This window comes from Dicentrarchus labrax, unplaced genomic scaffold (genome assembly GCF_905237075.1).
Source record: "Dicentrarchus labrax unplaced genomic scaffold, dlabrax2021, whole genome shotgun sequence".
NCBI lineage: Eukaryota > Metazoa > Chordata > Actinopteri > Moronidae > Dicentrarchus > Dicentrarchus labrax.
In genome coordinates, this window is record NW_026136719.1 from 2,371,526 (window position 1) to 2,384,432 (window position 12,907).

Genomic DNA, 12,907 nt, shown 5'->3' on the forward strand with positions numbered 1-12,907 from the left:
ACGTCTGTGACAATGCTGATTGTAGACAGCAGACCTGTGGTACCTCTCTTTGGCCCAACGTGGGTGCAGCAGCCAGGCACTGACAGAGCTGCACAGGGACGGGACGTGTTCTCCATCATGGAGAGGGAACACCCAGGTACTCACAATGTTCATCCTCTTTTATTGTGATTTACTTTGATCATTAAGTATAAATTTCAGTGTCCATCAAAATATACCTTCTGATGCCTTTAAGTACAGTTTGTTCTGGGTTAGACTCCTACTGTCAGCCTGTTGAATCCCTGTAGTCACCTGACCCGACCCGCTGCAGGACTGACAGTAAATGCTTTAAATACATAACTGCAACAGCACTTTTAGCATCAACTGACTCCACATTTTTTTTCTTGGAAAACATGTAAAAATATTGCAGCAACAGAGAAAAGTCTGAGCAGAAATCAGCAGTCAGCATGTCTGCACTGTGTTGTTGGCTGTGTTTACACTGAATGGCTGCAGTCTATTTAAAGCGGCTCGGTGTATTTATGTCAGATGTATACAGCGTGGAGGAGACGGCGGGGCTCGCTCTGCCGCTGTGGTTCACTCTGGGTCATTTTGGGCTCCAGGAGTTTGTAAAAAATGCAAAAATAAAAATAAAAAGCAGGTTGTGTTGTTGTCATCTGACGTCTGGGTCGACTCGGGCCACGGCAGCTCGTCTGCAGAGGAGCAATCCGGAAATATATTAACTGCTGTCAGTACTGCAGTAAAACACCAACCAGATCCTCCAACGTAAAGACTTTTGACTGTTTTCAGACTGAAGAATTGGTGGTAATGTGGTAGATAAAACAAACCCTCTCTGCGATGCTAACCTCAAACCCCAAATTCTACCATGGCCGATGGAACCGATCTAGACAATGCTCGGGATTCAACCAGAAGTATTTCAGGTTTAGTACAGGTGGTCCATTCCACGTCTCATGAAACGCTTTATCACAGTATCACAGCATAGTTTATCCTTCCAACAGCAATCTGAGTGAGAGGACACATTACAGTTAACATTTTCAGGACAACATAGATTATCTCCAAGATATTTGGTCAATTTAATCAATTTCCAGGCTGGAACACTAATTTTCAGTAAAGTGACTAAATTGTTGAGTTAATTATTTATTGTTATTATTATATATTTACACGCCGTGTATTCATCCGCTGTTGAAAATAGTCTCTGTTTGTTTAAACTCCTGCTACTTTTTAAACATGAAACTATATATTTGTGATGTAAAGTCTTCAGTAGGAATCAATGAGCTACAGACAGGAAGTCAGACAGCATTAAGAGACGGACGGACATGAGTTCCTGATCTTTGAAGATGTTAATGGATTTTTTATTAGCCATCATTAAGTCCAAGTTGTCAGTGTTTTCTTTCTCCGGTACCATTATCAGATATTTATTCAATTCAATTCAATTCAATTCAATTCAATTTTATTTGTATAGCGCCAATTCATAACAGAAGTTATCTCAGGACACTTTTCAAATAGAGCAGGTCTAAACCGAACTCTTTAAAACAATATTTACAGAGACCCAACAGTACCACCATGAGCAAGCACTTGGCGACAAGGGCAAGGAAAAACTGCCTGTTAAAAGGCAGAAACCTAGGACAGATCCTTCGGCTCTAGGTAGGTGGTCGTCTGTCTCGACCAGTTGGGGTGAGAGAGAGAGAGAGAGAGAGAGAGAGAGAGAAGAGAGAGAGAGAGCGAGAGACAGACAGAGAGACAGACAGGTGCACAGCAACAACAGTATTGGCCATGGCAATCTAGCAGGACCATGGCAGGAGGCTCCACCAGGATCGACAAGAACCTGCGAGACGAGAAAGCACAAGAACTCCGGGGAAGAAGTGAAGTTAGTAACATGCATTAATGGAACATGAATGAGTGCAGAAAGAGAGAGGAAGGGAGGAGCTCAGTGCACCATGGGAAATCCCCCGATAGTCTAGGCCTATAGCAGCATAACTAAGGGATGGTTCAGGACTCACCTGATCCAGCCCTAACTATAAGCTTTGTCAAAGAGGAATGTCTTAAGCCTACTCTTGAATGTGGTGAGGGTGTCTGCCTCCCGAACCACAACTGGAAGCTGGTTCCACAGGAGAGGAGCTTGGTAACTGAAGGCTCTGGCTCCTGTTCTACTTTTAGAGACTATAGGAACCACAAGTAGCCCAGCATTCAGAGAACGTAGTGTTCTAGAGGGGTAATAGGGTACTATGAGCTCTTTAAGATATGAAGGGGCCTGACCATGAAGAGCTTTATAGGTGAGGAGGAGGATTTTAAATTCTATTCTACATTTTACAGGGAGCCAATGCAGAGAAGCTAGTACAGGAGAGATGTGATCTCTTTTTCTAGTTCCTGTCAGTACTCGTGCTGCAGCGTTCTGAATTAATCGGAGCGTTTTAATGGACTTACTGGGGCAACCTGATAATAAAGAGTTTTTGTAATATTACGTAAATGAAAGAAGGCAGTCATAGAGGTCTGCTTTATGTGGGAGTTAAATGACAAATCCTAATCAAAGATAACTCCAAGATTCCTGATAGTGGTGCTAGAGGCCAAGTTAATGCCATCTAGAGTAACTATATCTTTAGACAGTGAGTCTCTAAGGTTTTTGGGGCCAAGAACAAGAATTTCGTTTTTTTCTGAGTTTAACATCAGAAAATTGCAGCTCATCCAGGATTTTATGTCCGTAAGACATGTTTGTAATTTAGATAATTGATTAATTTCATTGGGCTTGATTGATAGATATAACTGCGTATCATCTGCATAACAGTGAAAGTTAATGGAGTGATTCCTAATAATGTTGCCTAAAGGGAGCATATATAAAGTAAATAGTATTGGTCCAAGTACAGAACCTTGTGGAACTCCATGACTAACTGTAGTATTTATTGAAGATTCATTGTTAACATGTACAAACTGCGAGCGATCTGATAAATATGACTTAAACCAGCTTAGTGCGGTTCCTTTAATGCCAATTTGATGCTCAAGTCTCTGTAAAAGAATATTATGGTCAATGGTGTCAAATGCAGAACTAAGATCTAATAATACAAGTACAGAGACAAGTCCATTGTCAGAAGCAGTCAGAAGGTCATTATTAACTTTAACCAGAGCTGTCTCTATGCTGTGATGAACTCTAAATTCTGACTGAAAATCCTCAAATAAACTATTGTTATGTAGAAAGTCACACAACTCTTTGGCGACTACTTTCTCCAGAATCTTAGAGAGGAAGGGGAGGTTAGAGATCGGTCTATAGTTGGCTAAAACCCCTGGGTCAAGAGTGGGCTTTTTAAGAAGGGGTTTAATTACAGCTACTTTAAAGGACTGTGGTACATATCCTGATAATAAAGAAAGATTAATCATATCCAGTAAAGAAGTGCCAATTAAGGGAACAACTTCTTTAAGCAGCCTAGTTGGGATCAGGTCTAATAGACAGGTTGATGGCTTCGATGAAGAAATGATTGAAGTTAACTGATGAAGATCGATAGCAGAAAAACAGTCTAAATATATATCTAAGTTTACATTGGTAGAAGTCCCTGAACTTGGAGAGCCACTGATAACTGTTGATGGCAGTTGGTGATTAATTTTCTCTCTAATAGTAATAATTTTATTATAGAAGAAGCTCATGAAGTCATTGCTACTTAAGTTTATGGGGATATGTGGCTCAATAGAGCTGTGACTCTCTGTCAGCCTGGCTACAGTGCTGAAGAGGAACCTAGGGTTATTCTTATTTTCTTCTATTAGTGCTGAGTAATAGGCTCCTCTGGCATTACGGAGGGCCTTTCTATAAATTTTAAGATTATCTTGCCAAATTGAGCGATATTCTGATAATCTGGAAGAGCGCCATTTCCTTTCAGATTTCCTAGCTATTTGCTTTCACTGGCGGGTTTGGTGGTTATACCAAGGTGCTAGTCTCCTATGTTTTAATAATTTCCTTTTTATAGGAGCGATAGAGTCTAATGTTGATCGTAGTGAGCCTGTAGCACTATCAACAAGATTATCAATTTCAGAGGGACTAAAGTCGTTATAGGATTCTGTTAAATTCAGACATGGCATTGAATTAAACACTGAAGGAATCTCCTCCTTAAATTTAGCTACAGCATTGTCAGATAGACATCTGCTGTAGGAAGTTTTGCCTAATGGGTTATAATCTAATAGTATGAATTCGAAAGTTATTAAATAATGGTCAGATAGGAAAGGATTATGTGGGAAGACTGTTAAATGTTCAATATCAATGCCATATTTATGTTAACAATGATCCATATTAGCAGTTTGAATCCAACTAAAAGCTCCCTGCACCAAACTCCCTTTAAGAAATATCACATTTGAACAATTCCTAACGTGTTCGTAACAACACGTAACTCTAGAAACACGAGCTAAAGGCCGTCATATGTCCACAGTCTGACTGTCAATACAGGATCAATATGATCCATACAGATACAGTGTATACTGATCAATATCATCCATAAAGATACAGTGTCTACTGATCAATATCATCCATAAAGATACAGTGTATACTGATCAATATCATCCATGAAGATACAGTGTCTACTGATCAATATCATCCATAAAGATACAGTGTATACTGATCAATATCATCCATGAAGATACAGTGTCTACTGATCAATATCATCCATGAAGATACAGTGTCTACTGATCAATATCATCCATACAGATACAGTGTATACTGATCAATATGAACTGGTTTATCCTCCTGCTGGTTGGTGGATCAGGTATTGATCTCTCTGCTGCAGAGTGTGGGAAGGTCAGAGCTCTGTGGTCGTGTTATTTTGATGCGTGTTTGTTATACGTATTAATGTGCACACTCTGCAGACCGGACAGCCCGACCGCAGCCAATCACCTGCTTCCTTTCTTTACTTCCTCCTGCAGGCCCGCGCTCAGAGCCGAATGCAGCTTACATAAGAAAATAAAAGAACCATTGAGCTGTGTTTATTCCACACATCCTTCATACAGACTTTATATAACAGCTCAAAGGGCTGAGACGCAGACAGAGAGCCTGAGCGGGGTAAAGTCCAAACTGACCCGGTAAGCAGGATTTATCAGAGCAGACTTTAAACCGGTGGAGTTACTGATCAACCTGCAGCCTGAGGCCTGGGAACGCTGCACGGCTGCAGCTGCACGCTTCGGACCCAGCGCCGAGTGTTTCTTTAAACCAATCACAGTCCTGTTGGGCGGCGCTAAGGGCCAGGATGCAGCCGATGTGCCCCTGCAATAATGTCAGGGGACTTGTTTTGGTGGAACACGTGGGGAGCCGAGCCCCAGCAGAAAGTGGCCCATCAGCGGGTCTGCAGAACGCCAGCGGAGCGGTTGCAGTTTATTTGGCTAGTTTCAGGAAGATTGTTCGTGTTAAAAACTGTACATTAATCCAGGAAGTTTACAGAGGATAACAGCTGCTAGCCTGTTTATGTTTGTACCGTTAGGGACCATTGTTAAGGTATCATACCATTTTCAGAGTGTAGGTCACTAACTACAACAACTGCTAACTACAACAACTGCTAACTAACTACAACAACTACTAACTACAACAACTGCTAACTAACTACAACAACTACTAACTACAACGACTGCTACCTGCAGAGCAATTGCTAATAACAATAGTTAACTGCAAACAAGTGCTAACTCTGCGTTAATTAAGCAGAGTTAATACAGCTAGGTTGATGCTAAATGAAGACATTAGAGGTCCAGTCAGTCATTTATTCACCATGTTTAATTAAATGTGGTAATGGAACCTCTTTGTCTTTATATAATCAGTCTATATGTTCTATATGTGAGATGTTTACTTTGTGAAACTGAGGCCACATCAGAGTAATGAGTAATGATGATAACCTGCAGGTCAAACATAAACTGATCATCTTTGGACTTTAGTTAAGGTGAAACCAGACTGATGAACAGTCACATGATGACTGCAGAGGAACAGGAGGTCCACTTTAAAATAACATTGAATTTATTATCCTGTCAAACTCTGACAGGATGTTTGTCAATGTGTAAAGGTTCGTGTTGGTTTTCATCCTGAAACTATACGAACACACATACGTCTCTGCTGGAAGGAAACACAGAATCTCCACATTTAACGACTTCTGAAAAACAAACCAGCAACAAATTAAGTGACTTATTCAGACCATCAGGGAAAAAGTGAGAAATATATTTAAATATATATATATGTACATGTATATATATACACATCTGTGTGTATACATATATCTCATTCCCATGCATTCAGCTCAGAGTCTCTTCCTCTCCTCTTGGGATCTCTGGATCAGGATCCTCTAGCTTTAAATGTAAATAGTCAATAGATAAAAAACAGCTGCTTCATTTCCAACACTGGGACGGGACTACTTGTGTAAGTGGTGTTTCTCTTAAAATACAGAAAATAATCATTTAATATCCTCCGCTGGGATATAACCAAACCATCATTGTAACTTGTTAAATTAATCTCAATATTAGCTGTAATGTCTTATTAAGACAAAGATATATTTTATACTTTTTACAGAAAGTGGCTATATAATCTACATCAATCATTAGCTAGCTAGTTAGTTAGCATTTTGCTCCAGTGCAAACCACTAGCTAACTAGCAAGCTAAGTTACATCCATCGTCAGCTAGCAGGTATTAAAGACACAATTTCTTCAAACAGCAAAATAGGTGATTGTCTTAAATTAAGACACCAGAAGCATTTATCATTTTATTTTATCTGATTTTTATTTACTGTTTGAAGAAATTTAGTCTTATTATAAAATTGTTTTTGTTCTTAATTAATCTTAGATTAATTAAAGTTATCTTCATACAAATTCAGCTCAAAATTCAAAAATACTTATTTTAAGAATCTTAAATAAGAGTTTTCATTGCTTGTAATAAGCACAACTTTCTTACATTTCTGGAATTGTTTTCTAGTTTTAGGGCCCATTACAGTCTGTCAGTGGTTGATTTTATTGCTGGTTGTAAGAATTCTAGCCAAGAACAATTGGTTTACCCCACTGGCAGATTGTTTTGCTCAATACAAGAAAACTGGATCATATTTAAGAACATTTGGCCCGTTTCTCTTGCAGAGTGACACCGAGGGAGAAAGTTAATTTCTATGATAAAAACCATCAGAATAGAAAAGTGACAGAGATGTAAAGTGTTGTAATAGTCAGATTCCTGAGTGTGCTGAGGCAGTGTATGGGGCAGAGATTGGTCAGGCGTCACTTCCTGAGTAAATACATGATAACATTTATTGCACGAAAATATTCAAACTCAGTCATGGCCTGTTGAAGAGCACCATTTGCTTTCCTCTCAGAAATAGACATTTATTTATCCCCTGTGTTTACCCAGCGCGACCGCTAACCATACAGCACTTGAGGGCGAAGTTTTCAGAGCTGCAGAGGAGGCGGTAACGTGAGCCTGCGATGGGGGAGCGAGGGGGGACGTGGCGGGGAAACAGAGCGTGGACGTTTCTGGACCCCCTCCACACATTCAATCATTAACATTGTTCATACAGCGCATACCGCTGAAGTCTAACCAAGAAAAATACTCGCTGTTTGTCAGGTTTGCACGTCAGAGGGGTAGAAGTTTACCGCAGCCAAGGAGGGGTCGAAGGTCACCGAGAGCTGGACAGAAACCCGGTCCAGTTAAGGGTCTCTTTGTTCTACGGTTATAAAAGCAATGAGGGGTTTCAGAAAGCGTGAGCGAGTCCAGACTCCAGATCAGATTTTACGCTCGCTCTAAGCCAGTTTTAATGATCCACTTTGGGCTCTGAATGTGCACACAAACACAAAAACCAGAACAGATCCAGATCCTTCAGCCGCTGGAGGACGAGAACAGAACCTTGACCCTGTGTGGATCAGGTCAAAGGACAATGTTTAATACAGAAAGGTTCAGGAGGAAAAACAATATGTTCAGTTTCTTCTTATTAAAGTCAAACCATCTTAAAATGTGTTGAAGGAGACAGGAAGTGTGTGTATATCAGTGTGTGTATATCAGTGTGTGTGTGAATCAGTGTGTGTGTATCAGTGTGTGTATATCAGTGTGTGTGTGAATCAGTGTTTGTGTATCAGTGTGTGTGTGAGTGTATCAGTGTGTGTGTATCAGTGTGTGTGTATCAGTGTGTGTGTGTATATCAGTGTGTGTATCAATTCAATTCAATTTTATTTGTATAGCGTCAATTCATAACAGAAGTTATCTCAGGACACTTTTCAAATAGAGCAGGTCTAGACCGAACTCTTTAAAACATTATTTACAGAGACCCAACAGTACCACCATGAGCAAGACCTTGGAGACAAGGGCAAGGAAACACTGCCTGTTAAAAGGCAGAAACCTAGGACAGATCCTCCGGCTCTAGGTGGGTGGTCGTCTGTCTCGACCAGTTGGGGTGAGAGAGAGAGAGAGAGAGAGAGACAGACAGACAGACAGGTGCACAGCAACAACAGTATTGGCAATGGCAGTCAAGCAGGACCATGGCAGGAGGCTCCACCAGGATCGATGAGAACCTGCGAGACGAGAAAGCACAAGAACTCCGGGGGAAGAAGTGAAGTTAGTAACATGCATTAATGGGACATGAATGAGTGCAGAAAGAGAGAGGAAGGGAGGAGCTCAGTGCACCATGGGAAATCCCCCAATAGTCTAGGCCTATAGCAGCATAACTAAGGGATGGTTCAGGACTCACCCGATCCAGCCCTAACTATAAGCTTTATCAAAGAGGAATGTCTTAAGCCTACTCTTGAATGTGGAGAGGGTGTCTGCCTCCCGAACCACAACTGGAAGCTGGTTCCACAGGAGAGGAGCTTGGTAACTGAAGGCTCTGGCTCCTGTTCTACTTTTAGAGACTATAGGAACCACAAGTAGCCCAGCATTCAGAGAACGTAGTGTTCTAGAGGGGTAATAGGGTACTATGAGCTCTTTAAGATATGAAGGGGCCTGACCATGAAGAGCTTTATAGGTGAGGAGGAGGATTTTAAATTCTATTCTACATTTTACAGGGAGCCAATGCAGAGAAGCTAGTACAGGAGAGATGTGATCTCTTTTTCTAGTTCCTGTCAGTACTCGTGCTGCAGCGTTCTGAATTAATTGGAGCGTTTTAATGGACTTATTGGGGCAACCTGATAATAAAGAGTTGCAGTAATCCAGCCTTGAAGTAACAAATGCATGGATTAGTTTTTCTGCATCTGTCTGTGATAGTATGTGTCTAATTTTTGTAATATTACGTAAATGAAAGAAGGCAGTCCTAGAGGTCTGCTTTATGTGGGAGTTAAATGACAAATCCTGATCAAAGATAACTCCAAGATTCCCACAGAGTCCAAAGTCAAAGCTAACATTAATGCTAAGCTGTGCTGTTAGCTAGATAACGTTAGCTTGCTTGCTAACACGGAAGAATTGCTAGTTAGCTAACGTAGCAAAAATACTGTCAGCTAGCTTCATCCAAACTCCCGGCTTGTTGGCCGGCTCGCTCGCTCGCTAACATTATTGCCTGTAAAATATCTGATCTTTGTGCATTTAAATTGTGTTTTATTGAATTTCTGACGGTTTCTTCAGCAGCTAAAGAAATAAAAGAGTTAAACTCTCCTCCCCCAGGTTCAACTTCTTTTTCTCAGTTTTTAGAAACACCTTTCTTGTTCCCGGCAGTGGTGTGATGGAGGAAGTCCAGCAGGAGGGAGATGTTATCAGCGCCTGCAGACGGTGAGCAGGAAACCACAGCTCCAGCCGGGAGCAGAGACAAGGCGAGGAGGAAGAGTCGCTCTGTAACTGAAGGTCGGATGTGATGGTGGTTTTCACTCTCTGTCTGTCTGGGTTACGTAGCTGTTATCTCTCTTACATAAGGACGGCATTACCTCAACACACACACACACACACACACACACACACAGAGACACACAGACACACACACACACACACATCAGACACACAGACACACACACACACACTCACACACACACACACACACACTCACACACACACACACACACACACACACACACACACACACACACTCACACACACACACACACTATGGACCCGTTACCCGTATGATGAAGCTATAAAACCACCTCTTTACACTCATTTATACCAATGTGAGAAACTTTCTCTTATTTTAAGATAATTCATTTTTCCTCCTGAACCTTTCTGTATTAAACATTGTCGGATTATACGACCTTTGACCTGATCCACACGGGGTCAAGGTTCTGTTCTCGTCCTCCAGCGGCTGAAGGATCTGGATCTGTTCTGGTTTTTGTGTTTGTGTGCACATTCAGAGCCCAAAGTGGATCATTAAAACTGGCTTAGAGCGAGCGTAAAATCTGATCTGGAGTCTGGACTCGCTCACGCTTTCTGAAACCCCTCATTGCTTTTATAACCGTAGAACAAAGAGACCCTTAACTGGACCGGGTTTCTGTCCAGCTCTCGGTGACCTTTGATCATGTTCTTTATCTGAAAAGTGAGTGCAGGGAGGTAAAAGGAACATAAACTGTAAATACTTAAAGTTCTGCTTCGCCGCTCTCTGTAAAACCCCTCAGAGACCTGCAGAGGACGGGGACTGTAGGGGGCTCAGAGAGTCCGCTGGAGCTTTTACAGTCACTAGAAAGCTTCTGTGTGCTGCCTGTTTGTAGCTAAGCTAACGGCTACATTTGAAAATGCGTACAGCAGTTTCACGGACTCCCACTCAGAGCGGAGGCTGGAGGAGGTGGGCCGCCCTCCTCTGGTTACAGGGCGTTGATTCTGTTCTTATAGAACTGTCTCCGGGTGAGTTGAGTTATTTTTAATCCACAAAATGCAGATTTTCATAATTTTGGTAAAAGGGAACATTACCAGCAGCACTGGTGTGTTTGATCACAGTCCTCAGAGTCTCGGGCCTCTTTAGGGAAAAGTATATTGAAGTGTTCAGACTGACTCAGTGAACTGTCTGTAAAACCAAAATCATTAGCATGCATTAGCATGCATTAGCATGCATTAATAGGCTGCGGTTGTGTAGACACAGTGAATGTGTCTGTTCCAGTATTTACACTGACAAACCTTTTTCTATATTAACTCAATAACAATGAATCCTCCAACAATCTGCAGTCACTCATGAATGAAACCGACTCAGAGTTGTTGAAGCAGCTCAGTTGTTTTAGTGAACTTCAATATGTGCAGTATTTCAACCATATTAAGATTTGTTTGACCCCCAGTTTTAGAACCACTGCTTTAAAATACACTGTGAAGCCTCCAGTTTACCTGCGTGGCTTCTGTCCTGATCACCTGTCTGCAGTCAGCTCATCCACTGAGTCCGTAAACAACAACACGACCATAAAACCTTCACAACTGTTTGACACAGTTGATCCTGAACAGGAAAAGTCCCAATGAGGGTTTATTACAGTTTTTTCCAATTGCTGAAACACAATTTTGCAAACTAGGCTGGTTTCATCAAAATACTAAACACAATTAAAGGAGCATTTCACCCGTGGAAACATTAATATTTATTGAAAGTGGGTTATATATGTAGTCGAAATGTAACATACATTTTGAGTTTGGTGCCTATTTGACCGAGAAAAGACAGAAAGTGACTTTAGGGCGCATTTGTATTAAAGACAACAACTCCCACAATGCACAGCTCCGCAAGCCGCTCCCAGTAACACTATCAAAGACTACAACAACGTGAATGTAAACCATTTATTTACAGAAATATATCAACAACAACAACAATAAATATGTAAACAATGACAGTTGTAGTTCCTCCTGAGCGTCCTCAACGTCTCGGTGCCGCAGTACTGGCCATCTGGAGCTGGATACTGTCGGAGAGCCTGCACCACATCAGCGGGTAAAACAGCGCCTCGACCCAATCTCTCGCCTTGCAGGACCCATTGCAGAAAGGCTGTTAGGCGATATTGTCTACAAGACATTGAGCACACAGTTAGAGATACATGGTCTTTGTGTTCAGCGTGCCACAGTAGCTAAACAACTGCAAGCTGTTTGTGCAGTAAAGAAGCTAACGTTAGTTCAGTTGGCTGACGTTACGTATTAACCGGAATAACTTTGTGATAATACTTGAACAAATTGTGTACATACATGCCACGTTGTTATAAGACAGAAGCACTTTACAGTCAGACGTCCGTGTGTCCGTAGGCGCACAGCGAGAGCACAGGCACCAGCAGTCCGCCCCAGCTCGAGCCAGTCCGGGCTCCTCGTCCGCGACAGGCAGGTCCTCTGCCTCGGCTGCAGCAGCCTCAGACGCTGCTCGCTATATATCGGCTCATAAAGGTAGCCACGAACATCTGATTCCACCATCACACTTTTGAAATGTCTTCCATATTACATTGATTACCACAGTCGTAACGTCTGGCTCCACAGTGCCTCCGCTTAGCTTCCAAACAAGATGGCGGTTATATTTTTTAGTCCCACCCACTGATCTGTAATAGGTCTGTAGCGTGAGTGAAACAAAAATGAGGAAGTAGTGTTTGTAGTCTCACCCCCTCTACAGAGATATCAGACTTCCTGCTTCCAATGACGTAGAATAACGATTTTTACATCATTGGAAGCAGGAAGTGACACACTAACATCCTTATTTCTCCCTCTCAGGGAAAGTGAGGGAATGATGCACGACCATTCAAAAATATGACTAATGATACAAAGCTTAATGCAAATGGGTGAAGTGTCCCTTTAACAAAACCACAAAATACCTCATATCTCCTGCAAAATGAGGCACTGCAACCAAAACTACATATAGCATTATATATAAATAATATAACTATATATTTATAATATAAATCTAATGACACACACTTCATTCATATCACCAGATTTATGTCTAACCCACTACACACTGTTGGCCATAATGAAAAGCACTCTCATCTTTAGTCTGCTTTCCCATAATACTAAAATAGTTCAAACTGTAGAAAATTCTTCAGATTGTTCACATGCACAGAAATATTTGCAGATACACAC

General features: G+C 41.5%; 1 long non-coding RNA gene across 1 annotated transcript; it reads right to left on the minus strand.

Moving 5' to 3' along the window:
• Positions 1–1,427: 1,427 nt before the first annotated feature.
• LOC127351779 (uncharacterized) lies at positions 1,428–8,408 on the minus strand. The gene is made up of 2 exons (XR_007880949.1): positions 8,313–8,408; positions 1,428–1,614 (listed from the first exon to the last, which is right to left on the minus strand). It is a non-coding gene; the product is annotated as an uncharacterized LOC127351779 (long non-coding RNA).
• Between the last annotated feature and the right edge of the window lie 4,499 nt (positions 8,409–12,907).